Source organism: Oryctolagus cuniculus, chromosome 6 (assembly GCF_051225735.1).
Source record: "Oryctolagus cuniculus isolate XC-2025 breed Fujian yellow rabbit chromosome 6, ASM5122573v1, whole genome shotgun sequence".
Classification (NCBI taxonomy): domain Eukaryota; kingdom Metazoa; phylum Chordata; class Mammalia; order Lagomorpha; family Leporidae; genus Oryctolagus; species Oryctolagus cuniculus.
The window spans coordinates 155,144,147-155,165,313 of record NC_142872.1 but is presented as its reverse complement, the minus strand read 5'-3'; the positions used below and the strand labels follow the sequence as shown (position 1 = coordinate 155,165,313).

Sequence of the window (21,167 nt, the reverse complement as noted above, 5' to 3'; positions counted from 1 at the left end):
CCACCTGGGTTGGAAGGCCAGGCCAACTAAACACTCTTACAAGTGTCTCTGGGAAATTTCATATCTCCCATATGGAGGTCACCGTGAGAACAAGTATGAGTGAATTATATATTAGAATAAAAGATAGACTAGAGACAATAATCAATGATCCCTGGCTTATTTTCCTGGTGGACTGTGGTCTTTTTGCTTTATATTTTTTGAAATCTTTATTTAGTGGTGCCATTAAATCTTTGTAATGTAAATAAAAATAAACTATCTCAAAAATTATAAGTAAAATATTAAGTTGAAGAAAAAAGAATAAAGGATGGAAATAGAGTTGAGGATCAGAACTATACAAAGAGACATACAGTCCATGAAATCGAGAAAGCAAAAGCAGGTTTGCCTTCCAAAAACATATTAGTCTTCACTTCTCCCTCTCTTAATTAAGATTCCACAGGATAGCAATATGCCAAGAAGAAGACTTTATATTTGAACCAGACTAGGTTTCCACTCCACTAGGTTACAACATTTATTGCAAACTGAAAGTATTCACACTTATATATTTTCCTTAAAAGTCAGCTCAGGGTGAGTCTAACAGTAAGCATTGGGACCATCAAGGCCCCATCAAACATGTGTCGATACCAAGTGGCCACAGTTAAGCAGTTTGGGGTTGGACAGGACTCTAGGATGGTGGAGAGTGTCTACAACCTGAATATGCTATAATTAAAAACAGCATCAATTCTGCCACTAAAGCTATAAAACCTCAGAAAAATTTTCACACTCGCTGGTCTTATTTTCTTTACTTCATAATCTGATCATGAGGATAAAGTGATGTAACAAATGTAAATCCTGTAGCTATAGGTTCAATATAAAAGTTCATCTGGAACTAAACCTAGCAATACTTGCCAGAAATAAAATGAGTTGCATAATTCAGACATGAAAGGACCAGACTTGAGTTTTGCCAAAAAGCCTAGATCAGAACTGAAGGGTAGGAGAGCTCAAGACTTGGTAGCCTTAACTTACTTGACTTTGAAGACTGTTTTCCTAGAGCAAAGGGTGCCAATCAGGATCTATCCAGAGATAAATTTGTGATATTTTATCTAGCAAACAGAATCTGCAGATTCCACCTCTCCTTGGAGACCAGCAGGCCATCACTTCTAAACCATAAACATATTGCCTTGAATTAAACCACCCTCAGTTCAGACTGAAGCAAAATTCTTCTGAGATTTGTGATGCATGTCTCAAAATGTGTTCTATGTTCACCACAATACAAACATTCTTCTCTTCAATTCCAGTTCCATTTCTCACTGGTTAATTTGCCATCTCATTTATGTCTCTATCAGACTTGGTTATTTTGCAGGTCTATTCTTGTTACTAAGAACTGGCCTGATTTCCATGGGTAAGTGATACACATTGATGCAGGATATTTTGCTAGATTTTCTGATGACAAAGCTTGCAAAAGTCACGAATTCTGCCCTCTAGGAGAACCAAATCTACATGATTTATATAGAACCTCCCAAAAAACAAGACATAAAAGGTTAGCAGAGAACCCATTCAACTGTATTGAAGCTCTAGTACCATACCATGCAGTGTTCTGCAGATATGTTTGTGAATTATACTATTCAGAAGCTGGCTCTATGCACAAATTGACTATTACAATAAAATACAACAGAGAAAACTGTAATATCATCAAATATTTATTAAATACTTATTATTATCTAGTCACTGTGCTAAGTGTTGGGAATATAGTTTTTTTTTTTTTTTGTTATGATTTCTATCATCTTGAAGCTGTCTGGCTATCTGGAAGTCACACAACTCAAGGAGTACATATACAAGCAAATACAAGTACATAAGTGTATATTATGGTACATTCTGTGAATGACAGGAATAGAGATATATACAAGAGAATAACTGAAAAGATCTGCTTAACAATGAATAATATGAGAGTTTCCACGGGAATGAGAATTTCAGGTCAAAGCAGGTCTAGTACAATTAAAGTTGGTAAAATCAGGGAAATGATATTCAAGAGAAGAAATAGCATAGAGAGATCCAGAAGCAGGAAAGCAAGAATGTATAATCTTTGTGCTAGGGCATCATTGTCATGATGATCCAATCACTTTGCAAGTCAAAATGGTATTTTTCAGTGTATGTCATTCATCAAGTGCAACTTGTATTCTGTGTGATGTGCGCTTGTTCATGAATTTCCCTTGGTCAGGAATGTCTTTTCTTGTTCTCTGTTTCACTAATTACTGAAAAGCCTAGGTTAAAAGTAATCTCCTATAGAAAATCTTCTATGTTTATCGACCTAAACATGATTTAATGCTTCTGCTTTCTAATACATAGTGAGAACTTTTCATATTATATAGCATTGAGCATATTGTACTTAATTCTTTGATAGAATTTCAATCCCCATTCCCAAATTTCTGGGTGAATTTAAAGAAATTAGTTTTTCCAGCTGCAACTCAGACACCAGCTACCCCAGCCTTCAGCTCCCAGGATATCAGGAATGGTATGCAAATTTCCAGATTAATTGCTTTGTCATGTCTTGGACAGGGTAAATTATTTCCCATGTAATGAAAGTCAACAATTTCCAAATTAACTTATATTCCAAAGAGGTGGAAAATCAACTACATGGTAGAATTGATATGATAATAAAATAATTTCCTCCATTCTTTTATTTCTTTCCTCAGTTACCCTGTGAAATGGCCTTCTAGATAATAAGAATTAATTGGAAGATTTAGTTCAGAGCTGGATACTTGCTGCTTAGTGCTGTCTCTAGCAGGGAAATGGACATAGAACTTAGAGTGGATCCCTAAGAGCAAAGAATAAAGCTGAGAGGAGAGTAAATGAGCGTTACATTTTCAATATGAAGAGACAGGGTGACAAGGGCAGAAAAGCAGGCAATTTTATGAGCAGAGCCTTATGCAAGAATAGCTCGAATTATCTGAGTGCCTGGTGTTTATTTTTTTAGGAACCTCAGAAAAATAGGATACTCATGGAAGAAAACCACAGTCAGTGGAAAAAAGGGTATCCTTTAAAAGAAATTCAATGTGTTTTATTATGTTTGAGGATGCAAATTGTTTTGAAGAAAACTCTGATAGTATCACCTAAAGATGAATATATATACTAATAAAAATCAGAATTTCTGGTAATTACAGTGTGCTTACAAAAAGCATGCACATATACTTAGGAAAATGTTTATGAAAATGTTCACAAAAACAATATCTGTAATAGTCAAAAATTATAATAGTCAGAAATTGTGTATCCATTGATGACATAATAGATAAATTATTGAATATTAAAGTAGATTAAATTGTATAATAGATATATAAGTTGTGGACTAGAATACTTACAGACTACTCCTACATAGAGCAACATGAATGAATTTCACATATGGTTAAACACAAAGATCTAAAATATGCATGCTGAAATGATTCTGTTCAGATGCAGAATATGTAATAAAAATGGAACAAAACTTATCAATAGAAGGAGAAATAAAAATAGTGAGATAATAATTATGATAGGCAATCAGGTGAATGGGGCTTCTTTAATACTGTGAAATTTTAGTAGTGGTTACAGATGTCTTTACTATTTGAGGTTCATTGAGTTGTACTCTTAAGATATAGGGGATTTTCTGCATACACCTTATAATTCAAATGACAATTATTTTAGAAAATAGATATGTAGAAGGACATGACTTTATTTCAATCATGTGATATTCATAAAAAAAATGGACCAATTGAAACCTGTGTGTTTCCTTGAACTTATTTATAAGCTGCTGAGTGAGCTCAGTTGATTTACTGTACAATAATGCAATTACAGTTAATAGCATCACATTGCATGTTTGAAAAATTGCTAAATAATAGATTTTAAATACCATCACAAAAAGTGATAACTATGTGATCTAAGGGATATGTTAATTGCTTGATTTATTGTCTCCACATGGTGTTAATATATCAAAACATTATGTTGTATATGCATAAATTTTGTCAATTAAAACAAATTTTTAAATTGTGGAAGCAAAGAAGCTTTTTCAAATTGAATGTATAAATTTTGGAAGAGAAATATAAAGCTATCTTTATCTTGCTATTTTCAAACTTTAAAATTTTTTAAATTTAATTTTATTTGTAATTGAAAAAAATAATTGTATATATTTATGGGATACAATATGACTGTTCAGTAGAATAAGGTATGTCTCTTACCTCAAATATTTATTTTTTCTTTGTGGAAAGAATATTTTAAATCATCAAGAGCATAATTTTAGGGAAATCTTTTCAGCATTTGACATAGGTGCTTTAAATGTCAAATCAGAAATCTCAGGAACGCCTGTAACAAATAGCTGACCCACATGGAACCTTAAGAACCAGGTATAGGGAAGAAATGTTAAAAAGAAGTTGCTGAGGGGGTTGTTGAGAAGAAATAAATAGAAAAGCATATAAAAGCAAAGTCAGTGCCAGCACTGTGGCGCAGCGGGTTAAAGCCCTGGCCTGAAGCACCGGCATCCCATATGGGCACCTGTTCTAGTCCCAGCTGCTGCTCTTCCAATCCAGCTCTCTTCTGTGGCCTGGGAAAGCAGTGAAAAATGGCTCAAGTCCTTGGGCTCCCACTCCCACGTGGGAGCCCTGGAGAAAGCTCCTGGCTCCTGGCTTCGGATCAGTTCAGCTCTGGCCGTTGCAGCCATCTGGGGAATGAACCAGCGGATGGTAGACCTCTCTCTCTGTCTCTACCTCTCTCTGTAACGCTGTCTTTCAAATAATAAAATAAATATTTAAATAAATAAAAGCAAAGTCACCGGTGGTTTAGGAATAGAAAACTGAAGCATTTCATTTGAGACAGAAAAGGAGCCAGGTTACATTAAATTCACAACATTTGGCTTACATGCCACATTGTCCACTTAGGTTCTGAGGCCATTGATGCCTGAGACAAGAAACTGCGCAACTTAGGAGTGTTCCCAGGACTCCCTTCACATCCTTGTTCTTCAGGCTGTAGATGAAGGGGTTCAGCATAGGGATGACCACAATGTAGGTTACCAAGGCAACCAAGTTGCTCTGGGAAGAATGGGTCAGAGTAAAACTGAGGTAGTCTAAAAGTCTTGTCCTATAGTACAAGGAGACCACACAGAGGGGAGAACCACAGGTGGAAAATACCGTATACTTGCCTGTGGTGGAGGAACTCTTCATCATGGAGAAGACAATCTGGGAGTAGAAGAGGATTTCAGTGATGGGATACACACCTGACAGGGCAGTTAACACATGCAAGATGATACTATTGATGAAGATATCAGAAATGGCAACCTTCAAAACTGGAGGCAGATCACAGAAATAGGGAATTCCAATGCCAACAGAGAAGGTCAGATGCATTATCAGTAGAAGGTGAAGCAAGGGGGCCCAGAAAATGATGAACCATGACACCAGCACAAGGAGCCCACAGAGGTGATGTATCATGATGATTGTGTAGTTCAGTGGGTGGCAGATGGCCACAAACTGGTACATAGGCCTTGACGGTCAGTAGGAAATTCTCCATCCCAGCAAAAATCATAAAAAAGTACATCTGACTGAGGCATCCTTTGTAGGACATATCTTTGTTGTGTGCCTGGATGTTCACCAGTATCTTTGGAAGTACAGTAGAGGTGAAACAGATATCAACAAGGGACAAGTTGCAGAGGAAGAAGTACATGGGGTGTGGAGGTGGGAATCAGAGCTGATGGTCAGGGTGGTGCACAGGATCTTGGGCACTGTGAACAGGTACATGGACAGGAGCAGCCCAACAAAGAAAGGCTGTAATTTAGATCCTCTTTTGAAAGGCCCAGGAGAAGGAATTTTTTTTTTTTTTTTGACAGGAAGAGTGGACAGTGAGAGAGAGAGACAGAGAGAAAGGTCTTCCTTTTTGCCGTTGGTTCACCCTCCAATGGCCGCCACGGCCGGCACATTGCGCTGATCCAAAGCCAGGAGCTAGGTGCTTCTCCTGGTCTCCCATGCGGGTGCAGGGCCCAAGCACTTGGGCCATCCTCCACTGCACTCCCTGGCCACAGCAGAGAGCTGGCCTGGAAGAGGGGCAACCGGGACAGAATCCGGCGCCCCGACCAGGACTAGAACCTGGGGTGCCGGCGCCGCAAGGCGGAGGATTAGCCTAGTGAGCCGCGTCGCCAGCCAGGAATTTTGATACTTCTATGTGGTTTTCTACTTTTATGTAGTAGGTGTTTCTGAAATCCTTGTATTTGATGTTCATGATTATGGGCTTTTGTTTCTTCTCTTGTTTTTATTGTCCATATACCTTTTCCTTTCCTCTGGAAGGATTCACCTTGTAGGCATTCTCTTTTCCTCATGCTGCCTTCCAGTCCACCCAAAGCCACAGTGGAGTCTCCATGGGGTTGGTTCTGAGGAGCAGGAAGCTCTGTTCTTCCAAGTGGATGCTACCCACATGTGTCAGATTCCATGGTGTCTCATCAGGCTCCTCTTTATTATTTTTTTTAACAAACATTACTATGTATATAAAAAGCCATAAAAGCAAAATAACTATAAGAACTACAAGTGACTTCAGCAAAGTTTCAGGACAAAAGTTTAAAATATAGCAATTTTATTTCTGTAGTCTAGTAATAAACTATTGAAATTTTAAAATTTTAAATTTATATTTGCTTTGTATGAAACAATAAAATGCTTAAGAAAGTTTTGACACAAGATGTACAAGACTGCTACCCTGAAAACTTTAAAGAATTTTTGCAACAATATAAAATAATAAATAAATAGGAATACCATATTCATAGGTTTAAACTCGGAAAATTATTAACATATGATGCTTCTCAGACATATATTTAATAGTCATGCATTTTCAGAAGAATTTTTTTGGTAAAAATTGATAAGCATTATCTTAAATTTAGGTGGAAATATAAAGGTCCCTAAATATCTAAAAACAATCTTGAAAAGGGAGATACTTTTCAGATTGGCATTTTCTGAATAAAATTTATTTTATATCTATAATAGTTAAGAAAATATGGCGGGGTCAGTATTGTGACATAGCAGGTAAAGCCATGCCTTCAACATTGGCATCCCATATGTGCACCAATTCAAGTCCCGGCTACACTTCCAATCCAGCTTCCTGATAATGGCCTGAGAAAATCAGCCCAAATACTTGGGCCCCTGCCACAACATAGGAGACCCAGAAGAGGCTCCTGGCTCCTGGTTTTGACCTGGCCTAGCTAGCCTCAGCCATCTGGGGAGTGTACAAGCAGATAGAAAATCTTTGTCTCTGTGTGTCTTTCCCTCTTTCTCCGTAACTCTATCAAAAAGAGAGAGAGAGAGAGAGAGAGAGAGAGAGAGAGAAAAGAAAGAAAAGAGAAATTCTTAAACAAACAAAAAATGCAGAAGTATCAGATTGAAAATTAGGAACAAAGGAACATTTGGACAGGAAGGATGGAGGCGAGGAGACGAAGATTAGGTTAAGGAAGAAAGCCATAAAAAGAACAAACCAGAAAATGTTTCTAATATGAGGTTAAGCAAACCAATGGGGGAAAATAAGAAAGCTATGAAATAGACAAATATTGATAAAGTTCATTAATTTCTGTAAATACACTGTAAAGGCACAAGGAATGTCATTTCCAAATAGAGTGCTAAATCAATTCTGATCTATACAAAATAATTAATTCAAGTCTGATTGTGTCCCTAAGTATAAAGCTAAAATTATTAAGCTCTGGTAAGAAACAGTAGAATGTCATAGCCAGCTTGGCATAGGCAAAAATTTCTGAAAGAGAATACAAAATACAGTAGCTACATATGTGGAAAAAATTGGATTTTATTAAAATGAAAGACTTCTGTTCATTAGAGAACTCCTTTAAGAAAAAGACAAGTTATTAGAATGGAAGAGCTATTCATAACACTTCTATCTGAAACAGAATTTGTTTCCAGAACATTTAAGTAAATTTTTCACAAAAAATTGAAAATACAAATAAAACAATAAAAATTGGCAAAACAACCACTTTATGATAGATGTATACAAATGGCCAAGAGGCACAAGAATAGATACTCAGCAACATTAGTCTTCAGGAAATGGACATTAAAACTACATTGAAGCCGGCACCGCGGCTCACTAGGCTATTTGTCCACCTGCGGCGCTGGCACCCTGAGTTCTAGTCCCGGTTGGGACGTTGGTTCTGTCCCAGTTGCTCCTCTTCCAGTCCAGCTCTCTGCTGTGGCCCGGGAGTGTAGTGGAGGATGGCCCAAGTGCTTGGGCCCTGCACCCCATGGGAGACCAGGAGGAAGCATCTGGCTCCTGGCTTAGGATCCGTGCAGCGCACTGGCTGTAGCGGCCATTTGGGGAGTGAACCAATGGAAAAGGAAGACCTTTCAACCTGTCTCTCACTGTCTAACTCTGCATGTCAAAAAAAAAAAAAAAAAAAAAAAAAAAACATAAAACTATATGGAAACACTATTTCACACCTGCTAAGATAAGTGAAATATTTTTGTAAGTTAGTGGGGCAAATTAAATTAAATTCTCTGCTATATTTGATGGAAGTAAAAATTGATAAAAAAAACCATTTCAAAAACTTGCAGTTTCTTATAAAATTAAAATGTTCCCACTGCATAACTGCCAAATTTCACTCCTAGATAAATTTCCAAAAGAAGTGAATGCTTATGTCAAAACAACTTCTCCAAGAATGTTTATAAAATTTTTATTTCTGATATTCAAAGATTTCTACAAACAGAAGAATGTGTAAATAAATAATAGTATAGTCACATAATGGGATAGTTATCAGCAATAAAATATGTGAACTACTGATATAAACAACAGAATAAATACATTAAACATTTTATTGAGCACATTATGATAAGTATTCATACCTAGAAGTGCATACATCATACAATTCCATTGATAATAAATTGTAGGATAGGCAAGACTGCTAAAAGAATATGTCAGTTTGCAAATAGGAAAGATGGAACTCCTTTTGATAACTAGGTATTCTGGTTTCTCATTGGCATGATGGTTATATGAGTGAATAATTGTTGATAACTCATCTGTCAGTACACTTATGTGAATTTGAGAAATAATATTATTTTGGGCACATAATAGTCACTCAATCAATATTAACTACAATTATTGTTAGAAATTGATTAAGTCTTTTCCCATTATTTTTGGACTTTCAAGAAATTTATTTTAAATTTTAGAATAGAGAGTCATAGGAAAAGTGGTATGATTTAAAAAGCCATCTTTGTCTTGGGACCATGAAACTCACGATCTGTATGAGTAATCTAAACTTCACAGGGTGATTGTGCAAGATGCAGCATGATCCAGTAGACAGGCATGTACTTTGTAGATACAGCCTGTAGACTCCTCACATCATCTTATTATATCCACCATGTGACATAAACTTTGTCTTTACTTTCATCTCTAAAATGCAAATAAATATAATTACCTCAATCATCTGGATTAAAAATAATAATACATATAAAAAGGCTTGGAAATTAATAAGCCCTCCAGAAATAAAACTTCCTTTTCTATTTCTGTCTGTGTACTCACTTCCGTACTGTCGCCTTTAGTTACCTTATTAAGTTAGGAGAATCGATTTGTGAAGCAATTTGCAATTTTTCTCAACACTTTATTAAAACAATAATTGTTTAAAAATGTTTACCATTATTAAATCAATAAATGCTTATGGGTTATAATGCAACATTTCAATACATGTATATAATATATACTACTCAAACCATGATGATAAACATTTCCCCTTCTTTAACATTACGTTTTAATTAGAGCTCTGAAGTTCCTTTGTTTTATTTGCTAATAAAACATGTAATAGGCAATTGTCAATAATAGACACCCCACTGTGCTACACAAAACTTTACATCTAAGTCTGATTTAATGCCTGTTACATAAATTTCTTCTATCCCTCCCTACCCCCCTCCTTTTATATTTTATTTTCTTTGAGGAACATACCTTCATGCATGTAATACATGCAGAATTGGGAACATGATGCTTCTCCCCCCCTCATCTTCTTCCCCCTCACACTTCTGCCCCTCAACCCCTCCCTCTTCCCCTCCCACTCCGATCTTGTACAGAGATCAATTTTTCAGTTAAATTTTATGCTTATAAAATTAACCCTACACTAAGCAGAGAGCTCACTGATCAGTGTGAAGAAAAAAACAAAGCCAATCAAATAAACAAACAGAAAAAAGTGTTTATTGTTCCTCAACAGTCAAGACAAGGACTGTTCAAAATCAATGCATCTCAAAGTGTCAGTTTCACTGCTATAGATTACATTTTAGGTACTCTATTAGTTATCACAGATCCAGAGAGACCACACTGTATTTGTCTTTTTGTGACTGGCTTTTTTCACTTGGTATAATGATTTCCAGTTGCATCCATTTTCTTGCAATGAAAACATTTCAATTTTTACTGCTGTGTAGTATTACAGAGTGAAAAATAACATAAACCTTTTATCTCGTACTCAGTTGATGGAAATCTGGGTTGATTCTAGATCTTAGCTATTATAAATTGAGTTGAGATGATCATGAGGGTGCAGATCACAATTTCATATGCTGATCTCATTTTCTTTGGATACATTCTCAGGAGTTGGATGGCTGGATCATATGGTAGGTCTATATTCAGCTTTCTGAGTATCTCCATATTGTGCTCCACAGTGCCTGTACCAGTTTACATGCCCACCAACAATGGAATAAGGTACCCTTTTCTCTGCATCCTCACCATTGTTTGTTAATTTCTGTATGAGAGCAATTCTAACTGGGATGAAGTGAAACCTTATTGTGGTTTTGATTTGCATTTCCCTGATGGCTGGTGATCCTGAGCATTTTTTTCATGTGTCTCTTGGCCATTTGAATTTCCTCTCTTGAGACGTGTCTGTTCAGTTCCTTTGCTCATTTCTTAATTGGATTGTTTGTTTTGTGGTTGTTTAGTTTCTTTAGCTATTTATAGATTCTGGAGGTTAATCCTTTGTCAGTTTTTAGTATGCAAATATATTTTCCCATTCTGTTGGTTACCTCTTCACTTTTCTGAGTGTTTCTTTTGTAGTGCAGAAGCTTCCCAGTTTGATGCAATCCCACTTGTTAATTTTGGCTTTGATTGCATATGCTTCTGGGGTCTTTTCCAAGAATTCTTTCCCTATGCCAATATCTTGTAGGGTTTCTCCAATGTTCTCTAGTAATTTGATGGTTTCATGTCATAAATTTAGGTCTCTGATACATTTTGAGTGGATTTTTTTGTAAGGTGTAAGGTAGGGGTCTCTTCATGCTTCTGCATGCAAAGATCCAGCTTTCCCAGTGCCAATTGTTGAAGAGACTTTCTTGGATCCAGGGGTGGACATTTGCTCTTTTGACAAAGGTAAGTTGGTTGTAAATGTGTGTGGATTCATTTCTGGAATTTCTTTTTTTTTAAACTTTTATTTAATGAATATAAATTTCCAAAGTACAGAATATGGATTACAATGGCTTCCCCCCCATAACGTCCCTCCCACCCGCAACCCTCCCCTTTCCCACTCCCTCTCCCCTTCCATTCACATCAAGATTCATTTTCGATTCTCTTTATATACAGAAGATCAGTTTAGCATACATTAAGTAAAGATTTCAACAGTTTGCTCCCACACAGAAACATAAAGTGAAAAATACTGTTTGAGTACTAGTTATAGCATTAAATCTCAATGTACAGCACACTAAGGACAAAGATCCTACATGAGGAGTAAGTGCACAGTGACTCCTGTTGTTGACTTTACCAATTGACACTCTTGTTTATGGCATCAGTAATCACCCTAGGCTCTTGTCATGAGCTGCCAAGGCTATGGAAGCTCCCTGAGTTCACTGACTCTGATAATTTTTAGACAAGGCCATGGTCAAAGTGGAAAGGTACCTCCTTCTTTGATGACCCATTCTTTCCACTGGGATCTCACTTGTGGAGATCTTTCATTTCGTGTTTTTTTTTTTTTTTTTTTCCCCAGAGTGTCTTGGCTTTCCATGCCTGAAATACTCTCATGGGCTTTTCAGCTGGATCCGCATGCCTTAAGGGCTGATTCTGTACTGTTCCATTGATCTACACACCTGTTTTTGTGCTAATACCAGGCAGTTTTGAGTATAACTGCCCTGTAGTATGTCTTCACATCTGTTATTGTGATGTCTCTGGGTTTGTTTTCATTGTTTAACATTGTTTTAGCTGTTCAGGGTCTCTTTGTGTTTCCATATGAATTTCATTATCATTTTTCCTATATCTGAGAAGAATGTTATTGTTATTTTAAATGGGGTTACATTTAATTTATAAATTGCTTTTGGTAGTTAGGACATTTTGAAAATGTTGATTCTTCCAACCCATGAGCATGGAAGATTTTTCCACTTTTTTATGTCTTATCCTATTTCATTTTTCATATTTTGAAATTTTCAGCATACAGATATTTGACATCCTTGATTAAGTTTATTCCAAGGTATTTGATTGTTTTTGTAGCTATTGTGAATGGGATTGATCCTAGGAATTCTTTCTCAGCTATGGCATTGTCTGTATATTAAAAGGCTATTGATTTTTGTGTGTTGATTTTATATCCTGCTACTTTACCAAACTTTTTTATAATTACCGAGTTTTTCCATGGAGTGTTTTGGGTTCCCTATATATAGAATCATGTCATCTGTGAATAAGGATAGTTTGACTTCTTCTTTCCCTATATGTATCAGTTTGATTTCTTTTTCTTGCCTGAAGATTCTGGCTAAAACTTCCAGGACTATATTAAATAGCAGTGGTGAGAGTAGACATCCTTGTCTGGTTGCAGATCTTAATGAGAATGCCTCCAATATTTCTCCATTCAATAGGATGCTGACTGTGGGTTTGTCATAAATTGCTTTAATTATGTTGAGGAATATTCCTTCAATACTAAGTTTGCTTAAGGTTTTCTTCATAAAAGCGTGTTGAATTTTTTTAAGATTGATTTATTGTTTATTTGAAAGGCAGAGTTACATAGAGGCAGAGGGAGAGACAGAGAGGTCTTCCATTCACTGGTTCACTCCCCAGGTGGCCTCAATGGGCAGAGCTGCACCGATCTGAAGACAAGAGCCAGAGGCTTCTTCCAGGTCTCCCACGTGGGTGCAGGGGCCCAAGGACTTGTGCCATCTTCTACTGTTTTCTCAGGCCATAGCAGAGAGGTGGATTGGAAGTGTAGTAGCTGGGACTCGAACAGGTGCCCATATGTGATTCTGGCACTGTAGGCAGTGGCTTTACCTGCTATACCACAGCGTCAGCCCCAAGAGCATTGAATTTTATCAAGTGCTTTCTCTGCATCTATTGAGGTAATCATATGGGTTTTAGCCTTCAGTTTGTTAATGTGGTTTAACACATTTATTGATTTTTGAGTGTTGAACCATCCCTGCATACCAGGGATAAATCCCACTTGGTTCATGTGAGTGATCTTTCTGATGTGTGGTTGGATTAGATTGGTTGGTATTTTGATGAGGATTTTTACATCTGTGTTCATCAGGGATATTGGTGTATAGTTCTCTGTCTCTGTCATATCTTTTGGTTTAGGAATTAAGGTGATGCAGGCTTCATAGAAAGAGTTTGGGAGGATTCCCTCATTTGCTATTGTTTTGAATAGCTTGAGAAGAATTGGGAATAGTGCTTCATTAGAAGTCTGGTAGGATTCAGCAGTGAAGCCATCATGACCTGAGCTTTTCTTTGTTGGAAGAGTCTTTATTATTGATTCAATCTCTGTCTTGTTTATTGGTTTGCTTAAGTGTTCTGTGTCTTCGTGATTCAATTTAGGTTGTTTGTATCTATCCAGGAATGTACCCATTTCTTCTAAGTTTCCTAATTTGTTGGCGTGCTGCTCTTTAATTTCTTCCGATTCTTTTTTATTTCTGTGGTATCTGTTGTTACATTTCCTTTTTCATCTCTGATTTTGTTAATTCAGTCTCTTTTTTCTTGCTTAGTTGTGCCTATGGTGTGTCTATTTTGTTTATTTGTTCAAAAAGCCAGCTTTCATTTCATTCATCTTTTGTATTGTTTTGTTTCAATTTTGTTTATTTCTGCCTCAATTTTAATTATTTCTTTCTTCCTACTAATTTGGGGTTTGGTCTGTTGTTGTTGTTTTTCTAAGTCTTTGTGAGGCATTGACAGCTCATTTATCTGATGACTTTCCAATTTCTGATTTAGGCACTAATTGCTATAAACTTCCCTTTTAACACTGCTTTTGCTGTATCTCATAAGTTTTGATATGAGTTTTCATGTTCATTTGTTTCCAGAATTTTTTTTTGATTTCTCATTTTATTTCCTCTAGAAAAACAGGAACACATTGTTCAGTCTCCATGTATTTGCATATGTTCTTAAGATTCTTGAGTTGTTGGTTTCAAGCTTCAATCCATTGTGATTAGAGAAGGTACATGGTGACTTTGTTTTGAATTTTCTGAGACTTGCTTTATGGGCTAGTATATGGTCTATCCTAGAGAAAGTTCTGTATACTTCTGAGAAGAGTGTATATTTTGCCACTCTGTGGTGAAAATTTGTGCAAATATTAGTTAGGTCCATTTGGTCCAGAGTGTCGATTAGCTATGTTGTTTCATTGTTGATTTTCTGTCTGGTTGATCTATCCAGTGATGAAAGTGGGATGTTGAAGTCCCCTATTACTACTGGATTGGAGTCTATGTCTCCCTTTAGATACAATAATATCTTTAGGTAGCCAGGTGTCCTATTGTTGAATGCATATACATTTATTATTGTCTCATCTTCCTCTTGAATTGATCCATTAATCATTATATTGTCCTTCTTTGTCTCTATTAACAGTTTTTGTGTTAAAGTCTATTTTGTCTAATATTAGGATGGCTACCCATACCCTTTTTTTTCTCCTTTAGCATGGAATATCTTTTCCATCCTTTCAATTTCAGTCTACATATATCTTTGTTGGTGAAGTATGTTTCTTGTAGGCAGCAAATAGATGGGTCTTGTTTTTTAATCCATTCAGCCAATCTGTACCTTTTTTTTAAAAAGATTCATTTATTTACTTGAAAGACAGAGGCAGAGAGAGAGAGAGAGATCTTCCATTCACTGATTTACTGCCAAAATTGCTGCAATGGCCAGAGCTGGGCCAATCTGAAGCCAGGAGCCAGGAGCTTCCTCTCGGTCTCCCACGTGGGTGAAGGCGCCTAAGGACTTGGACCATCTTCTACTTTCTTCTCAGGCCATAGCAGAGAGCTGGATTGGAAGTGGAGCAGCTGGGACTCTAACTGGGACCTATATGGGATTATGGATGCCATTACTACAGATAGTGGCTTTACCCACTGCGCCACAGTGCCATTCCTCAGTCTATATCATTTACCTGGAGATTTGAGGCCATTTACATTCATTTACTATTGATAAGTAACTACTTGGCCCTGCCATTTTTCCACAAATGTTCCTATCATTTGCTTTGCAATGCTCTTGTACTGGGGATTTTCTGTCTTCGCATTCTTTCATGATGATGGCTTTCTTCCTGTATTTCCGTGTATAGTGCATCCTTAAGCATCTTTCGTAAGGCTGGACAAGTGCTGACAAATTCTTTTAATTTATATTTGTTATGGAAGGTCTTTATTTCACCTTTATTTATAAATGAGAGCTTTGCAGGGTATAGTATTCTGGGTTGACAGATTTTTTTCTCTTAAGATTTAGAGTATATCTTGCCATTGTCTTCTAGCCTGTGTGGTTTCTGATGAAAAGTCAACTGTGAGTGTAACTGGAGATTCTCTGAAAGTTATCTGGAATTTTTTGTGCACATTTTAGGATCTTTTCTTTATGCTTTACTGTAGAAAGTTTGATTACAGTGAATCATGGTAAAGATCTTTTCTGGTCATATCTTTGGGATTCTATTCTCTTCCCGTACTAGGACATTCCTTTCTTTCTCCAAGTTAGAGAAGTTTTCTGTATTTATTTCATCAAGTAGCCCTTCTAGTACCTTCTCTTTTTACACAGCTTCAGGCACTCCTAAGATCTGTATGGTTTTTTTTTTTTTTTTTTTTTGGTATCCCATAGATCTCCAACACTGTTTTTAAGTTTTCTGATTTCTTCTTGTTTTGGGTTTGACTGTAACATTTCCAGAGATTTGTCTTCAGGTTCAGCTATGCTTCTGCCTTGCTATATCTGTTATTGACTCTTCATTGGATTTTTATTTGATCCTTTGAATTCTTCATTTCCTGTATTTCATTTTGATTTCTCTTTAAGATTTCAATTTCATGGGGAAAATTTTCATTCATATCATATATAGGTTAATTTAGCTTGTGAATTTGCTTCTTATTGCTTTTGAGTAATCTGATGATTAAATTTTTGAATTCCAATTCCAGCATTCCCTCAAACTCTTCATCTTCACATTCTAATATTGAAATTTTGTAGTATCCCTTTGAGGGGTTCATAATGTCTTTCTTATTCTTGTTTCTTAAATTTCTGCCTTTATAGGCATTTGTAATTTTTTTTTTGTCTAATGGCTTTTATCTTCGATCTGTACACCTGTGGCCTAGTGGCACATCTGCACTTTCAGTGAATACCAAGCAATGTGTGGTGGGCATGAACAGGGAGCTCTGTTCAGTGGTCCACGATGGGGCGAGTATCCAGGGTAACACTCAAGTTAGGCATAGTAGCTCTCCTCTGGTTTACTGGATGAAAATGGTCATCTTTGGTGGTGTGACTGCCCCTTCTCTTCCAAGCTAAGGAATGCCCAAGTGTTAGTCCCCAGTGGGCTCAACACTCATCTGCACCTCTGTATGAGCTGCATGTATGATTTGTGGAGTCTTTTCTGTGAGCAATATTCCCTGTGCTGTGAGCTGCTCTAGGCAACCAAGGAGCTCTGAGAGTGTGGAGAAGCACCTTGTGGTTGCGCAGAACCCAACCACACTCTGCCTCCTCTCAGGCAGCCACAGTCTTTTTTCAGTCTCAGCTCCCAGGACTCTCAGCGGGGAGGAGTGCCAGTGGGGCCACTCCACCCCACTAACCCATTCTGTCCACAAGGAAACTAAGGTGTTCCTAGAGCCACTAACTGTGTTCTAGCCAGCTGCATCGAGTCTGGTCCTCCCAGCCAGATTCTATGTCAGTAGGGAATGCGGGTTTCTCTCTCTCTGGTCAAGTCTGTGGTTTACAGGCACACAAAATACTCACCTGCCACAGCCCTGCTCCCTTCATAAAAGTGCTGGCATATTAGGGGAGTCTGGCAGGTGCACTTCCCTTCCACAGAGATGGCTCCCTTGCCGGGTGAGTGCAACTGGCATGGTGGAGGCCATCTCCCTCACCTTCTCTTGGACTGTTGTCACCCTTGCTGACTTGGTGGAGGGCACCCCAATAATTACTGGGTGCATGCACAGGAGCTGGGGTGGCCACTACCTGCTTGTGTCCAAAAATGGTGCCAGTCTTCCCACTGCTGGCCACAGGTCTCTGTTGTAGCAGAGAGGGGGTTGGGAAGAGAGATTCCCCCCTGTGTTTTTTTTTTTTTTTCTCCTGTCTCAGGGTAAGCAGTTGCCCTGCTGTCATGAGAATCCAGGTGGAACTCTCAAAGGTGCAAATTACTAACCTCTCCCTCCTGCTGGATCAGCAGTGCCATGGGCCTGTGGAGTCCGCTCTCACCTACTTTGCCAGAGCTGGTGCCTTCCTCTGTGGATCCAAGCTGCTAAGTCTTTTGCTGTGTGTCTGCTATTTCAGCACAAGTCTGGACTATTTCTTTAAAAAAAAAAAACTTTTATTTAGTAAATATAATTTTCCAAAGTACAGTTTATGGATTACAATGGCTTTGCTCCCCCTATAACTTCCCTCCCGCCGACAACCCTCCCATATCCCGCTCCCTCTCCCATTCCATTCACATCAAGATTCATTTTCAATGATCTTTATATACAGAAGATCAATTTAGTATATATTAAATAAAGATTTCAACAGTTTGCACCTACACAGAACACAAAGTGTAAAATACTGTTTGAGTACTAGTTATAGCATTAATTCACATTGTACAACACATTAAGGACAGAGATCCCACATGAGGAGTAAGTTCACAGTGACTCCTGTTGTTGACTTAACAAATTGACACTCTTGGTTATGGTGTCAGAAATCTCCCTAGTCATGAGTTTCCAAGACTATGCAAGCCTCTTGAGTTCTCTGACTTCGATCTTATTTAGACAAGGTCATAGTCAAAGTGGAAGTTAGTTCTCTCCCCACTTCAGAGAAAGGTACCTCCTTTTTAATGGCCTGTTCTTTCTACTGGGATCTTACTCACAGAGATCTTTCATATAGTTTTTTTTTTCTTTTTCTTTTTCTTTTTTTTTTTTTTTTTTTTTTTTTTTTTTTTGTCTTGGCTTTCGATGCCTAAAATACTCTCTTGGGCTCTTCAGCCAGATCTGAATGCCTTAAGGGCTGATTTTGAGGCCAGAGTGCTGTTTAGGACATCTGCCTTCTATGAGTTTACTGTGTATCCCGCTTCCCATGTTGGATCGTTCTCTCCCTTTTTTATTCTATCAGTTGGTATTAGCAGACACTAGTCTTGTTTGTGTGATCCCTTTGACTCTTAGGCCTATCAGTATGATCAATTGTGAACTGAAATTGATCGCTTGGACTAGTGAGATGGTGTTGGTACATGCAATCTTGATGGGATTATATTGGAATCCCCTGGCACGTTTCTAACTCCACCATTTGGGGCAAGTCCGATTGAGCATGTCCCAAATTGTACATTTCCTCCCTCTCTTATTCCCACTCTTATATTTAACAGTGATCACTTTTCAGTTAAATTTAAACATATAAGAATAATTGTGTTTAATTACAGAGTTCAACCAATAGTATTAACTAGAACAAAAAAAAAAAACACTAAAACTGATAAAGTATTAAATTGTCTTTTTTTTTTTGACAGGCAGAGTGGACAGTGAGAGAGAGAGACAGGGAGAAAGGTCTTCCTTTACTGTTGGATCACCCTCCAATGGCCGCTGCGGCCGGTGCGTCGTGGCTGGTGCACTGCACTGATCTGAAGTCAGGAGCCAGGAGCTTCTCCTGGTCTCCCATGCAGGTCCAGGGTCCAAGGACTTGGGCCATCCTCCACTGCACTCCCGGGCCACAGCAGAGAGCTGGAATAGAAGAGAAGCCACCAGGACAGAATCCGGCGCCCCGACCAGGACTAGAACCCGGTGTGCCGGCGCTGCAGGCATATGATTAGCCTAGTGAGCCACAGCGCTGGCACTCTGGACTATTTCTACTGCTTTCTCAGGTCCTCCCACTGCAGTCCCCTGCAGCTTTGCCCTGAGAGTGTACTTTCTCCCCTTTCTTTAAATATTAATTTCACCTCACTTAAATCATACCATCCTGTCACTATCCTGCCATCTTGCAATTGTCCTCCCTACCTTTTTTTTTTTTGACAGGCAGAGTGGACAGTGAGAGAGAGAGACAGAGAGAAAGGTCTTCCTTTTCGCCGTTGGCTCACCCTCCAATGGCTGCCACGGCCGGCACATCGCGCTGATCCGAAGCCAGGAGCCAGGTGCTTCTCCTGGTCTCCCATGGGGTGCAGGGCCCAAGGACTTGGGCCATCCTCCACTGCACTCCCGGGCCACAGCAGAGAGCTGGCCCGGAAGAGGGGCAACCAGGACAGAATCCGGCGCCCAGACCGGGACTAGAACCCTAGGTGCTGGCGCTGCAGGCGGATTAGCCTATTGAGCTGCGGAGCCGGCCCTCCCTACCCTTTTTAACCTCCGCTAGTCACTATCTTGTGTTCAGATGGAGGGGTTTTTTGTTTTTTTTTTTGTTTGTTTTTGTTTTTGTTTTTGGTTTCACAGATGAGGGAGAACATGCAATATTTGTTTGTGTTTGGCTTACTTCACTTTAGATGATAGGACTATTCATTTTCCTGCAAATAACAGGATCACATTCTTTATATGGCTGAATAATGTTTTATTGTATGTATATATTATATATATATATGCCACAGTTTTTGATCATTCTTTCTATGATGGACACCTTGATAGAGTCCATAATTTGGTTATTGTGAATAGCAATAAACATTGTAGAACAGGAATCTGTTTGATATAATAATGTTTTTTGATATATACCCAGTATTGGGATTTCTGGATTATAAGACAGTTCCATTTCTGCTTTTTCAGGGAATGTCCATACTGTTTTCAATAGTGGCTAAACTAATTTACATTCCTACCAACAGTGTATAAGAGGCTGCTGTCTATATCATTGCCCACATTTGTTACTGTCTGACTTTTTGATAAACTTTTTAGTTCATCTGACTTTAAATGTTTGAACTTGAAAGAATAAACTGTAGATCCATAAAACTATATGTTTTCCTAAAATGAATTCAAAGTTTCTGTGGAAATTAAACCTAGCTGCAAAAACAAAAGTATGTATTCATCCAATTTAAAAAGATACCATGCCCAAGCTCATCATTGCCTGGGTCACTGAGTTTCCTGTTACTAAGGCTACGGGATTTTGTTTACAAAAGGAGCACATATTTAACCATTTTTTAAAATAAAACTTAGGGACAGATTGTACTCTACTAAGGGGAAAAAAAACCCACAGATCCATCTGGGGAGGTTAGATATGATAGACCCTTTAATTTCATGAATAACATGGTCAAGGATCTCAGTGAAAAGATGACTTAATTTTATATTTGGCTAGAAGATGAAAATCTCCATTTTCTTTCCTCTGCTAAGGAGCATAAGCAGTAATGTGTATTTATCAGAGATGTCAGCAAACATAAGCAGTCGTGTTTACCACTGTTGAGTCTTTGGTAGATTCAGAGTCTCAGAAACATAGAAACAGCACTTATGAGTTACCCATTAGAGCATCTCTCATTTATATAGAAATTGGCAGCCCACAGAGGGAGTGTGGCTTGCCCACAGGAATGGATGTGAGAGTAGGAATGAGATGCAAGAGGTAGGTCTTAATTGATGATAGTCCTCTTTCACAAAATTCATACTGAGAATAACCTCACTTAGAAATGATCAACTTCAAACACATGGGAAATCACATTTCTTACTCATTTACCCAGTGGATTAGGGGGTGGATGTTCTCAACACAGTCATGCTGGATTCCTGGGAAAGCTAGCTTCACATTTGCCCCCCAGTAACTCACATCTGTTGATTGTTTATGCTCTGTTTGTTTGGTTTTGGTTTTTACTTTCTATCTGCACATTATGATGGAGCACTGTCATAGTAAAATATTGAAAACTACAGATAGAAAATCTTAAAAACGACCAGAGACAAACTAAACATTATATCCAG

At 38.0% G+C, this 21,167-nt stretch overlaps 1 pseudogene; it reads right to left on the bottom strand.

Moving 5' to 3' along the window:
* Positions 1 to 4,853: 4,853 nt before the first annotated feature.
* Positions 4,854 to 21,167, bottom strand: part of LOC100353910 (olfactory receptor 7D4-like) — a 49,559-nt pseudogene continuing 33,245 nt past the window's right edge.